Consider the following 21,154-nt stretch of genomic DNA (forward strand, 5'->3'; position numbering starts at 1 on the left):
AGTAGCATAGTCAACATGACTTTAAATGTTAATGAAAATGCCATTGATGATGCAGGGGTTTCTAGGGAGGTTTATATTGCATTCTGGGAGCAGTTTCTTGAGCAATGTGAAGGGGAAACAGAGAGTCCCATGGCTAAGGCCAGATTTCTGTCAGGTTGAATGGGAGGCAGTTGAACGGTATATGGGTGGGATATGGGTGAAAGGGGTGTTAGATCATGGTGTAATGCCAGTGATGCTATCAAAGGCGTTTATGTTAGCCTGTATACATAGCATTGATTCAGTTGACAAAGATATCCTCATGATGTCTTTTCTTAACTACCTTCCTCCGGTTGAGAGAGCAGCAGTGGAAAAAGCTCTTGAGGGGACCATGGATGAAGGTGACGAGGAGGGCTTGCTGGACCTTTTCACACGAATGGGCTCCCATTGCCTACCTCCCAAAGAAAGCATAACACACGCTATTGAAACAATGGATCACAAAGCCATTATCCAAGAGCCGAAATTTGTGCTAGACAACCTCTGTGCAGTCATGGATGCTGTTCAGCAAAATCTACCAGACAGGGAAAGGGTGTTGTCTCTTTATGAGTCAAAGAAGGCAACAGGCAAAAGAGTTATGCAACTATTAGAGACCCAGGTTGATACAGGTTGGCACTACAGGTTAGAGTCCGATGGGGTTGGTAGAGTGGGAAGAAAGTGAAAGTGTCTGCACCACAGATGAGTTTTCACCAGTGAGTATCTGATTTACAGAGCTGCAATAATGGCCTCTTTCAGGTGTAGATATAAGTTCACAGCCTGATATGGATCAGTAGGTAGACTCAGAACGGATTCAGCCATGAAGACATTGCAGAGGTCATATACTGTATATCCCGATCACATGGAATGGGCTGCCGAAAGACACATTTCATTTTGCATATGTCAAGATGGCCATCATCAACAGGACGAAGGTAGTCTGATGCCTGGTAAAGCTCCAGCACAGCATACATGACGTTGAGTCGGCCACTGGGGACGTTCAGGTTTTTCGATGGCCTGATTCTATGAGCATTCCAGGTCTGCAGTGTCATCCAATTCATCCTGTTAAAAATAGATACATTTAGTGTGTCTGTTTGCTCATATGCTGCAAGCTAGCGGGCCATACAATGCATAAAATACATTGAAAATCAATGTGGTGTAATACAATGTAAAGGCATTATAGTAATATCTATAGTCCATCACATAGAGGACAGTGGGCCTTGGCAGTGCATGTTTAATTACATCTAGAGGATATTTAAGCTTCTGAAAAATGTTTGGTTTATGTGGTGTACTAAGCTTATCGTTATTATAAATATAGATATATCCTTTGATTTGCAGTACTGGCTACCTCCAAGTAACTGTCCAGGGTAGGGGTGCCCAAACTTTTTTGAATCAAGATCTACTTTTAAAGTTGATAGTGTGTCGAGATCTACCAAGCCATATCGGAAGTCATAGCGTAGCCACAATTAATTGTGCACCTATAATAACACAATTTTCTGACACAAAGTGCCAAGTTTTAACAATAATAATACATTTATTGAAGTAAATGTACGTCGTACAAAGAATAAGCACAAGTAGGCCTAGGACTGGCCCGTAACAACACATCAACATACAACCCAATTAATACAATGCCTAATTCAAGTTGGAAAAGTGGTTCTCTACCTTAGTGGGACTTCTGGCACTGCAGGAGGAAGCTAGTCTCTCATAGTCCGGACAGTAGGAGCTGAGTGCCAGCCGTAAGCAGGCCGCAAGGTGGTCATCAGTCATGGTGGGTCTGTATTTATTTATTTTTTTTCAAATATTTTATTGAGATTTTCAAATATACAAACAGACAACGTATAACAAAACAATAAAATGATAAGCAAAAGACAGCAGACAGCAGACAGCACCACACTAACATCATGTCATATATGGGTCAGTACAGACAGATAAAATATTCTGGAATGAGGGGTTAAACCGAAGAGGGAATGAAAGCAAAGTAACAACATAGGGAAACAGCCTTTAGCAGTCTCTCCCACTCTAGGGGCCACCAGCAGGACTCCAGACCAGGGCGTGGCGCCCCCTTTTTAAAATATCAGAGACACTGAGGGGAATATGGTCAAAAAAGGGTTGCCACAGCCTATCAAAGGAACTTTCATTACCCTTCAAGACTGCGCTCAGCCACTCCATTGGTAAGACTTTGAAAATCTCCCCGCGCCACTGGTGTACAGTAGGAGGCCTAGGCTTGATCCACTGAAATAAAATACACCTCCTTGCCAAAAGTAGAAGCTTGAACAAAAGTTTTTCCTGCATGTATGGCATAGACAAGTCATCATTCACAATATTCAACAAAAAGAGACCAGGCTCCTTATTTACATCTTTGTTAAAGATCTTGCCAAGTTCCCTTGCTACCCTTTCCCAAATTTAGATATGAGGGGGCACTCCCAGACACAGTGAAAGTATGAGCCTATGCCTGTTTTACACTTGGTACATAGAGGAGAGATCTTTGGGTCAATAACATTGAGGAACTGGGGTGTGCGCTGAAGCCTGTGAAGGATTCTATACTGACTCAGTGAGTCTATTGCAAAGAAAAGTTTTCCCTATTGACTCCAAGGCATCAGACCATTTCTCCTCCTCAAGCTCAAGTCCCAGATCTCTCTCCCATACATTTATGATCTTGTCAATATTAACTGTGTTGACTGATTGTAGCTTTCCATAAAAGTGAGAAATGAAATTCTTAATGCCCTGGTAATGTAATAAAAAAGATTCTATAAGAGTAGCTATTGGTTTATCTATTGGGAAACTCAGATTGTTAATAAAATGCCTGACCTGCAGGAAGCCAAAGAATTGATTGGATGGGATATCAAATTTTGCCCTAAGTTGTTCGAATGATAGCAACGTATCGGACACAAACAGGTCACCAATAGTTTTAACCCCTTTATCATATCAGCTCTGGAAAATGGTCGTGCCCAACCCTGGAGGGAAGGCACTGTTTTGGGTTATGGGGTGCAAGATTGTGGAGTATCCCTTTCTACCAACCATCTTCACAATGTCTCTCCATGTTCTAATTGTACTCACCATCATTAGGCTATTTTTCACCTCAGATGGAAGCCGGGAAGCATCACATGTGACTAGGCTGAGTAGAGATATAGAGGGACAGTGCCAAGCATCTATGTGGGTTTCTCCACCAGGGTCTAAGAAGTGTCTCAGCCAACCTGACACAATTTGTGCGTGACAGGCCCAATTGTAGAACTGGAAGTTGGGGAGGGCGAGACCCCCCTCTTTTCTTTCTAACGTTTTCATTCTGAGGCGTGGCCTCTTACCGTGCCATATAAACTTGGAGACAGATCTTTCAATGTCGTTAAAGACAGATTTCCTTATCGTTAGAGGGAGCATCCGCATAGGGTAGAGCAACCTTGGGAGGATATTCATTTTAATCAGGTTTATTCTACCCATCCAAGATAATGGGAGATCGAACCATCTATTTAAGTCTGTCTTTATTGTAGTGACAATTGAAGCAAAATTTAGCTTGTAGAGGCTATTCAAATCAGCTGCAATCTTCACGCCTAGATAGGTGAAACTAGATTCCGACCATTTAAAGGGGAAGTTTACCAACGCATTCCTGGTCCCGAAGTTACCTAACGGTAAAGCCTCAGATTTATCATAGTTGATTTTATAGCCCGAGAAGCTGCCGAAGGTGTCTATAGTTGATATAAGAGCCGGAATAGAGACCTCAGGTTGTTTTAGAAAAAGAATTATGTCGTCAGCATATAGTGCCAGCTTATGTACAACGCCTCCAAGATTGACTCCAAAAATCCCACTATGGCAATGTATGGCTTCAGCTAAGGGTTCGAGGGCCAATACGAACAGCAGAGGGGACAGTGGGCACCCTTGTCTTGTGCCCCTTCCCAGATGGAAAACCTCCGATGCACAGCCATTGACTAATACCCTAGCCATAGGGGAACAATATAGCACCTTCACCCACTTAATAAATGTAACCCCTAACCCAAATTTCTCAAGTACATTGAAAAGAAAATCAAATTCAACTCTATCAAAAGCTTTGGCCGCATCGAGAGAGACGCAAAGCATTCTGTCTCCCGTTGAGTGGGCATACTGCAATACATTACGAAGGCGCCGAACATTTGTTTGAGAGGACCTGTTCAAGATAAACCCTGTCTGATCGGGGTTGATTAATGTGGGCAACAAAGCCTCCAGTCTCCTGGCTAGCAGCTTTGACAGTATCTTACAATCAACCCCAATCAGACTTATTGGTCTGTAAGATGAGCAGCAATCCGAAGGTTTATTTGTCTTTAAGATGAGTGCTATATTGGCCAAATTAAGCGTCTGTGGCAATGAACCTTTATCAAAAGAATCCACATACATTCTGGTTAGCGGACCAACAATTAAAGCAGCCATCTTCTTAAAGAACAGAGGGCAGAACCCGTCAGGACCACCGGCCTTACCCCCTTGCAATGACATGATTGACTCAGATACTTCTTCTTCTGTAATGGGAAGACATAGAGTGTTCCTGCTCTCATCAGAGAGAGATGGCAAGTTAATATGCTCGAGGAACCTATTCCTATCCTCTGTATTATCAGAGAGGTCTGAAGAGTATAAGTTTTGATAGAAGTCTTTCATAATTTCAGTCATCTGCTTAGTTTGAAAGTGTTGCACTCCTCTACTGTCCTTTAATGAAGAAATTAAATTGGAGTCAGTCCTACCCCTTGCTAGACGAGCTAATAGTCTGCCTGGTTTGTTGGCGGACTCAAACAGACGATGCTTGGCATAAAAGATAGCCGCTCCCGCTTTCTGAGTGAGGAGATGGTCAAGGGCCGAGCGAGCTGCATCTAACTTTAGTAACACTGAATTAGAAGAGGACAGTTTAAAATCCCGTTCCAGATCAGATATGTGCTGTTCTAGCTCTATTTGTTGCTTGAGTGATTCCTTCTTTTTAGCAGACGTATATGATATGATCGCACCTCTCAAGTATGCCTTAGCAGTCTCCCATACTGTAGATGCTGACACGTCAGGAGTTTCGTTGATGGAGAAAAAGAGTTTTAACTGCTCTTCTAAGTATTTAAGAAAACTGGTATTACTAAGCAGAGCTGGATTTAGGCGCCAGTGTCGTGATGCTGGATCATAGTAAGGAGGAGAAAATTCAAGATAAACAGGTGAGTGATCTGAGAGAGCAGTTGCCTTGATGGAGCATAGTTTAACCCTATCCAGAGCCTGCCTTGATGTAAAAAAATAGTCAATTCTGGAAAATGAGCCGTGTGGGCGGGAGAAAAAAGTGTAATCTCTAGCTTTAGGATTAAGTGTCCTCCAGGTGTCAAATAAATTCAGATCACAACAAAGCTCTTTAGTAGCCTCTGCCATCTTTGAAAGGCGGGAGGTCTTGGAGGGGTTGTGATCCAACACAGGGTCTAAGCAGGTATTTAAATCTCCCCCTAATATTGTAAGATGTGAGATATCAGAAGATATATCCGCCAGCAATTTGGAGTAGAAAGACATTTCAAATGTATTGGGAGAGTATACACACCCCAATGTAAGACGCTCCCCATACAAAAAACCTGTAATCAAAACACATCTCCCCTCAGAATCTTTTGTGCATTTCTCTAAAGTAAAGGGTAACTTTTTATGGAGCAATATAGCTACTCCACGACTCTTAGAGTTAAAGGAGGAGTAGAAAACTTGGCCAACCCAATCCCTTCTTAATTTTAAGTGTTCAAGATCAGAAAGGTGAGTCTCTTGTAAAAATGCTATATGAGCTGCATCCTTTTTGAGCGAGGAGAGAACCTTGCGTCTTTTAATTACATTGTTAAGCCCCTTAACATTCCACGTGATAATCTTAGTTACACTCATTGATATTGGGCTAGTTTATGCAATATGCACACTACGTCTGTAACCGTGACTGATAGTCTACTTATTAAAACGCATAGCAGTAAAGATTGAATACATGTCGCTAAGATCACACACAACGCATCAGTGGCGGGATGACCGTCTGCAGAGATATGATCAACATTAACGTTAAGCAAGCGACAAGAGGTGGTGCTGTCAAACAAAAAACGGCCGTACTTGAACCGCGGCCCATGTAACAATACCCCAACTGGGGTCAGAAACAGACAAATGTAAAGAGTTATTAACAAAAATAAACTTTTAAGAAAGTAAAAATAAAACACCCAAAGGGTAGCACAGCAGTCCGCGACACCGAAAGAGGTCATCACTACGGAGAGGGAAAAAGGACTGAACAAAAACTCTCCATGCAGCCCCCGCGCCCATACAAAGGCTACCCTGCCCGTTTTCTAAATACATTATCATTGGCTAGTTAGTTGAAAATAAAAATGAAAAAGGCAGTAAAAGATAGTTGCAACGTGTCCAAAACTAATAATGCCTACCTACATGTACAAGGATATAGCAAGCCCCAGTGCATGCCAGGCTCACCCGTAACATATTACTCCAAAGAACCGTCCACAAACGTTTGTGCCTCATATGCATTTTCAAATGTATGCTCGGACCCTCTGTAGTTGACGAAGAGCAGGATACCGCATCACGAACCTTATCTTCTTATCCAGAAGTTTTTGGCATACATCATTGAAGGAGCGACGTTTCTCTCGAACAGCCAGGGACAGATCTTGAGCGATGTAGATAGGGGAACCCGCATATTCCAGATTCTGCGCCTTCTTCGCCGCCGACAGAATTTACATCTTGTCCCGCGAGTTGTGAAGCTTGATAATCACTGGACGAGGACGATTACCCTTTGGTCCGAAGCTCCGGTGGGCTCGGTCGATTTTAATGCGACCCTTCGCAGTGGAAAGCCCAAGGGCTGTTGGTAGCCAGGACTCAAAGAACTGAATAGAGTTGTTGCCTTCGGCATTCTCCTTAAAATTCAGGATTCTTATGTTGTCCCGTCGGCTCCGGTTTTCCCCCTCGTCCAGTCTTTGAGCCATACCCGCACTACACTTCTCCACCTCCTTGAGCCGTTGTTCCATGGTGGCCAATTGGTCCTCCACATTGGAGACCCGCTGTTCTGCCTCGCCGATACGTTTGGACTGATCATCTAAGCGGCTCGTAATTTTGTCTAGGGTGTCAGAGAACTTGGATAGTTTCTGTTCCATAACCTCACCAATATTCTTGGTGACTTCTCTCATAATAGCAGAAATGTCCAATGCACTCGCATCAGTCATGGTGCTAGCATTAGCTAATGGCGGCGCCACAGCTAGTATCGAAGCATGGTCAGAGATTTTCGGCTGAGTCTGTCTCTGCTTCGATGGTTTTTCTTTCTGTGATTGTCCGCTTGACTTCATTGTCGTGAGTTACACCGGGGTTGCGAAATTTGGGCAAGAAAACAGCACAATGGCTAAATAATTTGCAATAAATGTTACATGGGCACGGGAGCTCTGCGAAAACACAGCCTTCAGCCAACCATCGTCCGGTGGGTCTGTATTTTGACTTAATGATTTTCATATGTGAAAAGGCAGACTCACACAAATATGTTGATCCAAAAAGTACAGTCAAATTCTTTGCAGTTTGTCTGAGGTTGGGGTACTTCTCTTTCTGGATTAGATTCCAGAATTGGACATTTGTGTCAGGTCTCTTGATTTGAGCTAAATGTCATTATTTAGTGTGAGGATCTGATTCTCAATAGCACCGCTATCTAGGTTGAAGAGTGATGCCACTTTGGACGTTATACAATCCACATCTATATTTTCCCCAAATGGGAAACTGAGAAAACTGACAACAGGCTCAATGGATGCAAAGTCAGTAAAGCGCCTGTCAAATTCTGACAAGATGCTTTGCAGTTGATCATCATAACGTGCACTCTCGAGCTCCGCACAGTCTTTGCCCTGACGCTTAAGTTCTGTGTCCATGTGTGGAAAGTTCCGCAGATCACACTGTTGCAACATGCTTGATAGCAGCTGTAACTTGCTTTTAAAAAGGTGCTCACGGAGCTGATCATGTTGGTGATGTGTTTGTTCTTACCCTGCAGCTCTAGATTCAAGTTATTGAGCTTGTCAGTCAGATCGGTAAGAAAGGCTAAATCTTCAGCATGGTTTGAACGTTTATGAAAATTCTTTAATTTTGGGCAACAATTTAGAAAAGCGTTCCACCTTAAGTCTGTGTGCATCAGCAGATCTGTGTGTTCTGCACCGGTCTCCTCCAGCTGCGCACGGAATAATCGCCTCTGCAGACTCCTGGCCCGAACAAAACACGCAATCTTGTTAGCCACATCCATCACGTCTTTCATATTTAAAATCTTCCCGCACAACCCTTGCTGGTGAATTATACAATGGTAATTCAGGAAATCCGGGAAAGATTCAGACTGTTTGCACAATCCAATGAACCCATCAGTACATCCAATCATTGCTGGAGCCCCATCGGTTGTAATGGAGACGAGTTTGAAGAGGGGCAACTTGCTTTTACTAACGAATTCCATAAAAACCTGAAAAATATCTGTGCCTCTTGTGTGCCCTTTCAAATGCAAAATGGTCAGTAGCTCTTCTTTTCCACTCATATTCTCGAAAACCATTCTAATGAACACACATAGCTGAGCCACATCCACAGCATCAGTGGATTCATCGAATTGCACAGAAAAACACGTGTCAATATCATTCCTCAATTGCTTTTCAACATCCTCCGCCATTCCCTCGCATCACCGTGTAACAGAATGTCTTGATAGCCGCACATCCTGAATAGCAGACACAATCTCCTTTCGATTTTTAAAATCGGCAAAAAGTGCATCTGTGGCTTCCATGAACGCTTCTTTCACAATTTTCACCATCCTTGAAAGATTTATTTCCTTTTGCAAGAACACGACAGACACGATAAGAAGCTATGGTTGCAGCCTTACTCTTGGTATTGGGCCTGGTAAAAATGGACTGTTGTGCTGCTAGCTGACTTTTCAATTCCTTGACTTTTCGGGCGCGCAGTGGTGATTTAGCTGGGAAGTTTGTATCGTAGCTCTTGTGGACTGTCTTGAAATGCTGCTCCAAATTTCCTTTCTTTGGTAAAGCCACATTTGCTTTGCAGATAAGACAGATGGACTTGGCATTCGAATACACGAAAAAATTATCCTCCTCCCCCAAGTTTTAGATTTTTTAGCTTCTGTCGCCATGGTAGTATCCACTCGCTCTAGTTAAGCTTCTTGCGCCCTTTTGAGTCCTTAGTTAGAACCTAGCAACCATACCATGCGCGCGCAGATAGAAAGAAGCGGGTGAGATTTTTTCTTTGATTATGCCTGATCTACCTTACTATAGCTGTACAAATCTACAGAGTGCTTCACGCGATCAGCAGTTCATTAAAGATGTTTTAAGTTGGAAGTTTTAATGTAGGCGTATTTTACACAACAGTAGGAGGATAGCCTACACACAACATTTTCTCGCGATCGACTGGAACTCAGCCCGCGATCGACTGGTAGACCGCGATCGACTGGTTGGGCATCCCTGGTCCAGGGTGTCCTCTGGCTGTGTAGGGACGAGGAAGCGCTGAAAGGCACGCACACGACCGTTCTCGGTTCCAAGATCGCCCCTCATAACTCTTGGACAGCCATGTAAACGCTGCACTGCTTCTACATAGTAACCCCTGATCAACCTAGGGTCACTATTCGTTGTGTAGGCATTAAGCCAGATCATTTTCCTTGAAAAGCCATCAATGCACCCATTAATACAGAAGCCATAGGGCTTCAGTTTATCATAGCAATCAAGGTGCCAGATGAAGTTAGGGCCTTTCGAGAAATAATTCCTTCGCTTAAGCCGTCATGCCTGCCTTAGAGTAACGCCTCTGGGGCCTAGCTCCTTCAAGAGGAGACGTACATCCTCTTTCCTCACTTGTAGCCCGTGATCCTGGCATTTCGCGTACATCCACCTATAGCCGTGAAGCTGTCCAGAGAATTGGAGTTGAGTTCGGATGAATATATTTTCAGGCGATTTAGTCCCATTTCCGCCAGAATCCTCTTCAAATGTCTTACACTTACTGTTATGTTATGCCTCATTTTCAAAGCGGACCTAATTTCAGTGTACTCGAGCCCAAACTCAAAGTAAAACGTAATGTGTCCCTCCATTGGTTATTTCTCTATCGCTCTGGTTTGACCATTGACCTCTTTGACGTGACCTTTCTGACTCCGGAAGTAATTTGTAAAAAGTTTAGCCTTTTGCGAGATCTCGCAAAACATATTGATATATTTCGCTTAGGTAGCCTACTTTGCTTTTTTTTTGTTTTTCCTCCATGTCACTTCACTTTTTTTTTTCAAACAATTTTTTTTCTCCATGTCCCCTAGGGGGCTCCGTAACATTCTGCCTTAGTGCATAGACCTCATTTATGAAGAATCATTCATATAATTTGCTATATCAGATGGTTTGGTCAGAAACATGCCTTCTGATTCCACAAAGGAAGCCCCGCCAGTTGTCCTTCTCCCCATTATTAAATTAAGGGTTTTCCAGAGCTCTTTGCCATCTTGCTTTAAAGCATTTATTCTTTGCATGTAATAGTCTTTTTTTCATTGATCTTTTCAGTTTTGTAACCTGGTTTCTCAGTTGACAGTACTTGAATCTGTCCTCCACTAATCCAGACTTTACTAATGTAAATTTGGCTTCATCTCTTTCCTTCATGAGGCTCTTTAGAGTCTCATTCTGCCATGGAGCTAGTCTTGCTTTTACAATCCACTTTCTCATAGGGGCATGCTTATCAACAATCTTCATGAAGCTTTCCATGAAAATATTTAAGGAGACCCCAGGCTCCTCAGCAGCATACACATCAGTCCAGTCAATACCACCAACATCTGCCAAAAAACGTTCTGGAATGAATTTCTTGAACATCCTTTTATGTACTATATGAATGCGACAAGTGATGGCGCAGAGGATGGCTGCTGTGTCTCGAGCTCTTCACCAACCCTGCATTGTAGTGTTTTTATTGTTTGACTTTGTTGGTTGTTTTTAACTTTTTTTGCAACATGCAAACCGCCCAAGCGAGCCCTATCATCCAATATGATAGAGAACAACTTTTACACATCACATTCCACACACACACACACACACACACACACACACACACACACACACACACACACACACACACACACACACACACACACACACACACACACACACACACACACACACACACACACACACACACACACACACACACACACACACACACACACACACACACACACACACACACACACACACACACACACACACACACACACACACACACACACACACACACACACACACACACACACACACACACACACACACACACACTTCAGTAGCAAAGCACCGTTGCAGAAAACAGTAAAAGGGTTAAATGTGGGCCAACTTGTGGACAAATATATATATATATATATATAAAAAAATTGAAAGCTAGTAGTACAAAATGAAATCTTAACAAAGGAATTCAATTGTTTATGTAAAGATAAATGTGGGATCAAAAAAAGCATTATCAATCGGGCATTTATTGTCCCTAGGAAGGAATGCGTCGGTTTTTGCGTAGCTTAGCTATTTTAGGCTAATTGAAAAAAACTGAGACGACAATTCAAAAGAGAAGTAAAAAATCATATCCTTTGGCAAATTTGAGCTATATTCATTCAACACAGCCAGAATGGCTTGAAAATAAAAAAACGAAAAGGCACAATATGTCCCTAGGATCTCCTAAGGGTTAAATAAGATTTATCGTTTTTCTGCATGCTTACTACAGGGCTGCGTCATATAGCATCACATTATGTTCCTAATAACATCAGACTTTGTTTATGATACAGATAGAGTTTGAGCTTTTGATACTTGTGTGTGCAGGACAACGCTGTAGCTCTCTCAACCTAACTTGCTATAATGAAGCTTTGTTAGACAAGCCAGCTAAATAATCAGTAAAACAAGCAGTTAGTGCAAAACGTACAGCTTTGAAGTGGGACGTTTGGTCACGGAGAGGCGATATCGACCGATTCTTTAGTCTTAGTTGAGAGGAATATGCAGCTCTGAAGTGTTATGCTGCTTTATTTTTCACAGAACCACAATAGTGGCGGGGTCAGATATCATACAATGTATGCCTGACGTTCATTGTTGGGTGGGTGGAGGTTATCATGGTTTCTGTATGGCTCAGATCCAAAAATACCATTAATTTTTTCTGAAACTTTACATGCCCTTAACACACAGGGGAGACAAATGTTTGTAGAAGCATCACATGCATTTTGCATAATATGACCTTATAAGCATCAAGTTGGTAGCATAGTTTTACTTAGCTAAAAAAGTAACCTAAATACTACCAGTAACAGTGGTTATGTTACATAATGAAGTGTTCAAGCTATATTCACTAGATACAAAGTTTTCATTTCATCAGTGGAGTATTTGCAGTTTAGATCATTACTTTTTTGCATCAGTGGGGCAAGATAAAATAATTTTAAAATAATTTAAACGTTGACCAGATAGTAACCCTTGTATGAGCCCTTTCTTACTCCTTACTGCCTTGAAGTATGGGAAAAAAATATAAAACTGTTGAATAACAACTTTAGATGACACTTAATCACTGTATCACTGCTCCGTGATGAGTCTGCATAAAGACAGGAACACAAAACAAATAGCCCTCTAACATGATAATATCAATGCTGACCTTAACATGTTCAAAACTGTGGAAAAGGAGTCACCCAACTGCCCCATCGCTATACTTGACTGCACTGTGCCTGCTGTGGAAGCCTTAAGGTGCCTAGGATCCACATCTTCCAGGACGTCAAGTACTCCCTAGCTAGCTCAGGACGTCAAAGCTGCTAAACCAATCATACACAGCAATCAACCAGCCTGGTTTGGATTGGCCACCATACCAAATAGGAAATAAAATGGATAGTAAGGGCTGCAATAGAAAATTGCTGTTGACAACATGCCCTAAAATCAGAGCTTCATCTCCAGTCAGGAAACTGGCTCATACATTGCCTTTTTGTAATTGGAAGAATTGGAAGAACTTTGATCCCTGCCTAGAAAGTGTGGACTTTGGCATTGAGAAAAAATACAGAATATATATTGGAAAACTAAAGTCAGTTGTCTATCAGTCATTAGTGGCAAGTATGCACATGCTTTTCCACACTACCACATTCTTTGGTCATCACTCATTGAAGGTTTTTGTTTGGTTGTTGATTTCTGAAGAAAATTAAATAAGTAAAAAAAAAGATAGGAAGACTTTCAGAGTAAATATCCCAATAAAACAGATACAACTAGAGAAACAAGATAAAGATAATTTACTAAAAATTACAAGAATGTCAGGGCATGATAATAGCAGAAAGACTATGACCTCTCAAACCCTGTTTTTTGATTTCTTAATTGTCATCTTTTTTTATATCAGTATAAAAATTGCTTTAAAGGTTTTAAAAATCCCCTACCTGAGTGTTTCTCTCATGAAAATAAATCCATGTATCATCTCCTAAAACATATTTGATTGAAGATCTATGAGTTCATCCAATATTTTGTCTACCTGTGTAAAGGCAGCTATCCAGTCTTTCCATTTCACCTCCCATTATTCTGACAGGTGGGGCTGTGAAGAAAAGACAGGTAGATCTGGCAACCACTCAGCACTAAGCCGCTCCCTCATACGTCTAACTGCTTTACCAGAGTTTACTTTGTCAACTGTCAAAAATACCAGAGACTGTGAAGTCTTCCGCTGCTTGTGACTTAAAAGAACAGGATGGATTGGTGTGTAATCTCTTCCTTTTGCTTTTTTGTGATCGTAAAACGATTAAGTTGAAGGCAGAATATGACTTTTGTTTTTCATTTCAGGAGAAAAAATGCTCAGTTGAACAGTGTTAAGCAGAAAAGAAAAGAAAACCATACCAAATACAGGAGATACAGGATTCAAGATTAAATTATAGGATAGGCCTATAGAATGCATAAAAATACATTAAACAGTGACCCCAACTTTGAAAAAAAAAGTAATCTGATTACTTCCTTTTTTATTTAACTGTAAGGTAGTACAGCTCCCTTTTTTGTATCCCGATTATGGTATGCTGTACCATGTAAAGCTTTACTCCCTGAATCTGCTGCAAACATCATGTGATAAAGAAATATTTATCTGTGGTAATTATTATTCATTTCAAGTTGCAGCTGCCGTAAGGAGATGATACCACCCCAGCAGCCGGCAAATGTCGCAACTTTCAACCACGGCAATCTGGAGAAAAGTTTAAAGTTCTAGAAGTCGTTCTTCAAAACAATCTGGCTTTGTAAGAATAACACCTGATCACAGCTTTGACGCAGTCCGCCATTGTTGTCGAAAATCAGTGTAATTAACTGTGACGTTGTGATGTGGCTCTACAGGGCTTTGGTAAATGGGAAATCAAACTGGTTCACAGTTGGTTGAACTTGCGGACCGACAGTGAACCAAACTGGAACTGGCACAAAATTAGAAAAACTCAGTTGGTGGCTAATTGGGAATACATTGTGAATAAGCATGTTCCCTTTTATTCAAACTGTTAAAATAAAACAAACGTAAACTTCAATTTAAAAGTCTAAACAAATATATCCTAACCTTCAACTTTTATTTGAAGTTTCTGAACTGATAAAAACCAAATAATGTTGTAGCCAATGCAATGACAAGTCTCCTGTCCCCCCATTTGTCTAAAGGTGAGTATGAAAGCAGAAATGGAATGAACTTAAAGGTGTAATGACTGTTGGTGAGTAAATGAGCCAAACCAAGTTCCCATGTCTTGCTTGCCACCTGATTAAAGTGAAGTGAGTAAGCAACAACTTCAGCTCTGCTCACATGGGCTGACCTTTAATATGGACCATTTTCTTTTAAGTGACAAGCTGCTTCTCTTAATTCTCCTCAATTCTTTGTGTTTTTTGACTGTTAAATTGGTAGCATTAAGCGGTCAAAAATATTGCCGTAACAATTAATTGTCTTCATTCCTAGTTAGTTAGATTAAGGCTGTGTCAAAAATATGAAACTATTTTCTTATTGTAGCAAGTTATTACTTTGTTATTTTTGTACTAAAACAGATAAACACATTTGGACTCAAACATAGCAAAAGCCCAATTCTTATGACGTTAATTCACTAAATGTTAAGAATCGGGTGGGAATTGTGCATAACTTAGATAACTGTATCCATGGGTACGTGTATTGGTAAACATATAGTGTTAACTGATATTAAAAACAAATCCCTGCATATCCTTGTGTAAAGCCATGCGATAATCAGAACAAATACTACACACACACACACACACCTGCAATTAACATGCATTAACAAATACAGTCCATCTCAAATTACGGGTATTTTGTATCTCTCTTTCAACAAGGCAAACTGCAAGAGACAACACTACACATATTGTACAACTATGTTAAATAACTATAGAAAATATGATGTAATTTTGTTATCACCATTATTACAGAGTGGTAAATGATTAGTAAATGATCTCAGAGGAAAAATTGACTTCTAAGGAAATGCATTAGAGATTTACACATTTTGGAGTTATGAATTCAGGTGAGCAAAGTGTCTTCACCAATAATCCTAATCTAAATCATACTCTGAATACCAGACTTCCAGTCAACAAACTGTGATAAAAAGGACCCCTCATAGGCCAAAGGTTAGCTGATGTAGTAAACTGGATAGCACACAAACTATCAACATGATGCAGTGCATACACACCAAAGCTTTGTAAACTAGCCTGAATTGTAGAAACACTGTGGCAAAACATGTCCAGTTAAGCAGATTAAATAGAGCACATTTCTCAATAAAACCTTGTGGCAACCTAAACAACTCAAATGTTTTCCATACATTCCCCAACCCCTGAAACCCTTCACTTTTGTGGCATGTACGCTGGAAAATACAAAATTGAAGTTGATGCAGCACACAATACATACATTATCAAAATGTATACAATAAGCTAAGAAGGAACAAGAATAATAATATTCCAAAACAACCTTCAGTTCTCATTGCCTTCATGATACAAAGAGAACTGAGCATAGAATTCCTACTTGAACATACAGTGTTTTCTACCAAATTTGATCCTTGTACTTAACATTTTTGACTTAAGGCTTAGCCTTCGCACGTCGACACACACACACACACACACACACACACACACACACACACACACACACACACACACACACACACACACACACACACACACACACACACACACACACACACACACACACACACACACACACACACACACACACACACACACTTTGATCCATCTGTTTAACATCCTAACTTTATATGGCAGCAAACACAAAGTTATTACCTTGCAGAGTAGATGTCTCCGTTAAGCTTTCCAGGTCCTCTAGCTCTCTGTAAATTCTCCTCTCCTGGTCTGCAGTCTCTACAGAGCAGCGCGCTGCCCTCGTGTCGCACAGGCCCGTGAGCACAGCGGTAATGTTTGCGAGAAAAGGAGACTGTTGACGGCCGTAAAGTATTCCTCCTTCCCTGTACATGTCATGTTAACCGAAAAAAATAGTCGGATGGCCTGCAGTGGCAGGAAGCTCCCCCCTGCCTGCTCTGCAGTATTAGAAGAATGTCCAGCCCCCCCACCCCCCACCCACTCCTCGTCGTTCTGCAGCTCAGAAAACTAGAGGAAAAGTTTTTGGGAGCAGGAAAACTCCTCCCTCATTTTCAAGTCGGTTTATCGAAAAGCCATTGCATTTTATAACAGCTGCGTTACATTGAACTTATTAAAGTAACACATAGAATACTCGACTGTATTCGGTGAAAGCATGTGATCTTTTAAGAATAAGATTAACAAATGTGGTGTTAGAACGTTTACCAGGGGGACTCCTGCCAGGTTCCATGTCCATCTCAAAGTTATGCACAATAAAAAAAAAAAGTAAAGGGAATATGGAGGAGTATAAAATGGGAAATGACAAAGGGGCTTTTGTAAACTTAAACCAGACTGTCATCCTTTCTGATGCCTTCATGTTCTGCTGGAAATGTCGGAATTTTGATCAACAGCACACGGATGCCAATGGATTTCGCTCGCTCTAAAACTAGCCTGCTTTAAATTATATAAAATATTTGAACACTTACTTAACTTGACTTAAGAACACTTATAACGCAACGGCTAGGCCTGTACCCGGTTATCTTGCTACCTGAACTTTTTTCCCCATAGTTCCATCCTGTAGACTAGAGCATTTCACCTTCTCTCACAATCAGAAGGGCAGAAATGCAATCAAGAATGACTAAAAAAAACATCAAATGTTTACATGAACTATTTAATTGAAACGTAACAACTAAACGCCAACTGATGTTTAAAATCACAATAATGATGCCACTTCTACATCCAGTCCCAAATTTATTCAGACAGTATATGCTCTATCAATGCACAGTATGAACTGTACTCACCTAATCTCCAATCAACCTTGAAATTATAGAACAGCTGCGGACTGCGTTGTGGTAAATTACTAAGGATGATGGCAGATCCATAGTCAATCACACATTTACATAAAGCAAAGTTGTTGATGTATACAATGTTTACATCAATATATGGGCACAACAATACAATTGTAGCTACATATGATTTCCCCATGCGCTCAATGTGCTGTTCTCCCCCTTGGCTTGCATTTCCCTTTTAGCAGACCTTACCTTCGACATCATTTTGTCTTTTTTGTCAAATTACTTATTATTGAAAGAAGAAAATTATATGGAGCCCCTCTGGGGTCACATGGTAGAAAAACATTAATTGACATGTGAATCCGTGTACGTTTTACTTTATTTATTAATCTGTTCCCTCGAATTAGTCATTTGATCCCTAGATTTAGTACCCTCGATTTTATAAATCCCACAAACTACTTCCTGCGGGCTAACTTGACATAGCCTACTTACTTTTTTTTTGTTGTTGATAGTATGGACCGTTTCATAACCTTGCTTACAGAACAATACATATAATATTTTTAATGTATATATAGCTTAAATAGCCCATGTCCTGTATGTGGTTTAAGCTAAAGCTTTGATTCTATTGATCAGTGCTACAGTTCAATATTTATGCCTGATGTGGCCAGCTATTATAGTGCTATAGTTATATGTTTCCTAACCCTTGTCCTGGAATCAGCTGGAGCAATAACCTTTTTGGATTGTTAATTTAGGGGGTCGTCCCAGGTAGAACGGTGACGGGTTTTGCATTGGAGTGATGATGTGTATACAGTATGTGTTTGGGAGTAGCATTCTGAATAGTAGCTATTTAAAACATTTGTGTAAGAATGGCTATTACCATTATTATTTCAGTACATAATATACTTAGCTTAAATGTGATTTGATTCGGAAACTATATTTTAAAATAGGTTTTTAGTTTGCCTATTATTTAGACAAGTAGGCTAAATGGCGAAAACCGGAAGCTTGTGTTTGCTTAGATTTGCTAAGATCACACAGCTGACCACAAGTGGGTTGTGGTAACCATTTGACTGGTTCACTGACATGTGTCAATAAAAACACCACCATACTTATTAGGCACTGATATCTAAACCAATTTTATTTTTGTTAATCTTTGTCCTTGTTTGTGTTTCTCTCCAGGCAATGCAACGAGGAAGAATCAACTATCTCCACCCCAATCTCTCATCATATATATTTTTGTTTTTGTTAATATTTTCTGTACATTTTTGGTCACAAATGTATATGTTTTATTGTATTGTGTTGTAACTATATTCCCTTGTTTTTTGCTGCTGCAACGTAAACATTTCCTAAATTGGGATCAATAAAGTAATTATATTCTATATTCTATTTTATTCTATTCTATTCTATCAGCTGTCATCTTTCCTCCTCACATGGATAAGCTGGAGTTAATAGAACTATACCTTAACTTGAGCCTGAAATACAAGGATATTCTCCATATTTTGAGTGCAAAACACAGAATTGTTCTCAGTTTGAAAACTCTAAAACAAATCCTGAAGAAAAATGGACTGTTTCGGCAAAACATTTTGACGATTTAGCAGAAGCTCTTCAATGCATAAGGGAGGAGCTCCAAGGTTCTGGGGCTTTGCATGGCTACAGATGTACACTAAATGCAAAGATAGGGGATTGCATGTACGTAAAGAAGAACTTTGCCTAATGCTATCCACTGTTGACCCAGAGGGCACAGAAATCCGAAGAAGTAGAAAATTGAGCAGTCGAGCATACTTTTCTAAAGGGCCCAATTTTGTATGGCATGTTGATTCATATGAGAAATTAAAGCCAATCGGTATATGCATCAATGGCGCTATTGACGGGTTCTCAAGAAGAATACTATGGTTGAATGCAAACTGTACCAGCAGTGACCCAAAAGTTATAGGAGGTTATTTTCTTGAGACAGTAGAGGAGCTAGGTGGATGCGCCCGTATCCTGATGACAGATAGGGGGATGGAAAACAGCACTATACGGGACATGCAACGGTACCTACGTTGCAATGCTGATGGTGCTCATGGGGGGGACAGAAGCTTTATTTATTTTTCTACGTAAAGAGTGTGTGGAGTTTTGGCTCAAACATCTTCACTGGCTTAAAGATGAAGGTGAATTTGATGGAGACTTCTTGGAAAAGAACTGTATCTTATTGTACTTACTCAGTTTGATACAGGCAAGTTGAAACATTGATGGTGTTTATTGCCTGTGACATAGATATGCCAAGCCTACTCTACCACAGGCATATTATTATCAAAATTAACAAAAGCAAATTTTGCTGGGTAGGACTAGGCACCGTACAGAGAGATGCATACAGTAGTTGTGGGAACACAGTACATTGCTGTCTTTCATGCTTCTTCCGGTCAGTGGAAAGGAGCGGTAGAAGCAGGGTTGTTGTTTGTTGCCTCAATTTGTGTGCTAACCGGTTTTCCCAGTAGGCCTAAATACAACAATAAACATGATTTGGTCATTTCTACTGTTTTCACCTCCGCAGGATGAATTGGATTCTACTAAGGAGACCTGGAACAGCCACCTGATTTGTCCATCAAGGAATGAACATGTTTCCCATGGTCAACCTTATGTCATGTATACCATAACTGAACTATATGGCACAGGTGACTATTTATGTCAGGTGTCGAAGGAAGATCGTACCAGCTGTGAAGCTGACTGTATCCACACTTATATTATTTGAATCACTTTGTGTTTTGTCAACAGTGTAAATACATAATCTCTTGTTTAAATGATTGTTTTATTGTGTTTATTGATTACCATAAGTGGCTTGTACTGATGTGCCCACGGGAAATTCCCGTGTCTACTTAAAACTATTCTTTCATGTTAAATACACACAATTATATTACGTTAAAGAAATGTTTATGTTCATTTGAATATTTCCTTTAATGATGATAGGTATATTCATTTACCCTATGTTTAGCCAATGTGACCCACACAGAATGTGGTCACATTGTGGTTTTATTGTATTTTGATTTATAATGTAATCCTGTTTAACAGCAGTGCCTTTTCATGCTGTGGCCAATAGGTGGCACTAGTAGTGTGTTGATTGGCCGGGAAGCGTTTCTTTTCTGTGGAGAGTAAGAACCTCCTCATTCTTACGAGGGCCGCCATGGTAAAGCAACATTCTGCTCTTCGTTTTCTGTTATAACAGGTCAATGAAATGTTACAAGCATAACAAACACAAACCTGATTATTAGTAGCCTATGTAGAATGTTGGGGGAAAGAACGGTGATAGTCTGTAGAGTGTGGGAACAGTTTTATTTGGGTTTACATGGGTGCTAGCGACAGTAAGCTAATGGACGCTACTCAGTGTAGCGCTGATCGTGTATGTGTGAACTCCCGTTTTGTTTAAATTACATGATACCTCCCGTGCCAGCATTATTCTTTTTGTGTGTTATGTTTATTGTCAAATATATTGCATCTCCTATGTTTCAGGGTGTAATGTGTTAAGTTAAACTTTCACTTTCACTAGCTCTCAAGAAGTTGCCTGTGAGGCCCATTTTGTGTTGAGTTAAAACTTTCACTCAAAAAGTTCCCGGTGAGGCTCATTGATCGAGATATTTGTATATGTATATGTGGAATGACAGAGAGTAAAGTCATCAATATGGGATTCATATTCCTTGTGAAACATGCTATATGTGCATTTGAAACATTTTTGTAATGAAAAGAAGGATAAATATTGTATGTGTTTTATTCTCAATAAATTCTTACGAGGGCTGCCATGGTAAAGCAACATTCTGCTCTTTGTTTACTGTTATAACAGCAATCTGCCCGCTGGTCCCTTCACTTGGGACCTGTAACACCAACATCACTTTA

The 21,154-nt window shown here is 40.5% G+C and overlaps 1 protein-coding gene across 8 annotated transcripts in view; it reads right to left on the reverse strand.

Annotated features, from left to right (window-relative positions):
• The window catches only part of amot (angiomotin), a 72,075-nt gene extending 55,627 nt beyond the window's left edge, over positions 1 to 16,448 (reverse strand). For 6 of the 8 annotated variants that reach the window (XM_063894369.1, XM_063894367.1, XM_063894360.1 and 3 more), the window contains exon 1: positions 16,209 to 16,448. The gene's annotated coding sequence lies outside the window, so the exon portion shown is untranslated. Of the gene's footprint in view, positions 1 to 319; positions 442 to 13,348; positions 14,394 to 16,208 lie in introns of those variants that run through there. The other 2 variants (XM_063894365.1, XM_063894362.1) reach the window with 2 other exon arrangements.
• Between the last annotated feature and the right edge of the window lie 4,706 nt (positions 16,449 to 21,154).

This window comes from Eleginops maclovinus, chromosome 11 (genome assembly GCF_036324505.1).
Source record: "Eleginops maclovinus isolate JMC-PN-2008 ecotype Puerto Natales chromosome 11, JC_Emac_rtc_rv5, whole genome shotgun sequence".
In the NCBI taxonomy this organism is placed as follows: domain Eukaryota; kingdom Metazoa; phylum Chordata; class Actinopteri; order Perciformes; family Eleginopidae; genus Eleginops; species Eleginops maclovinus.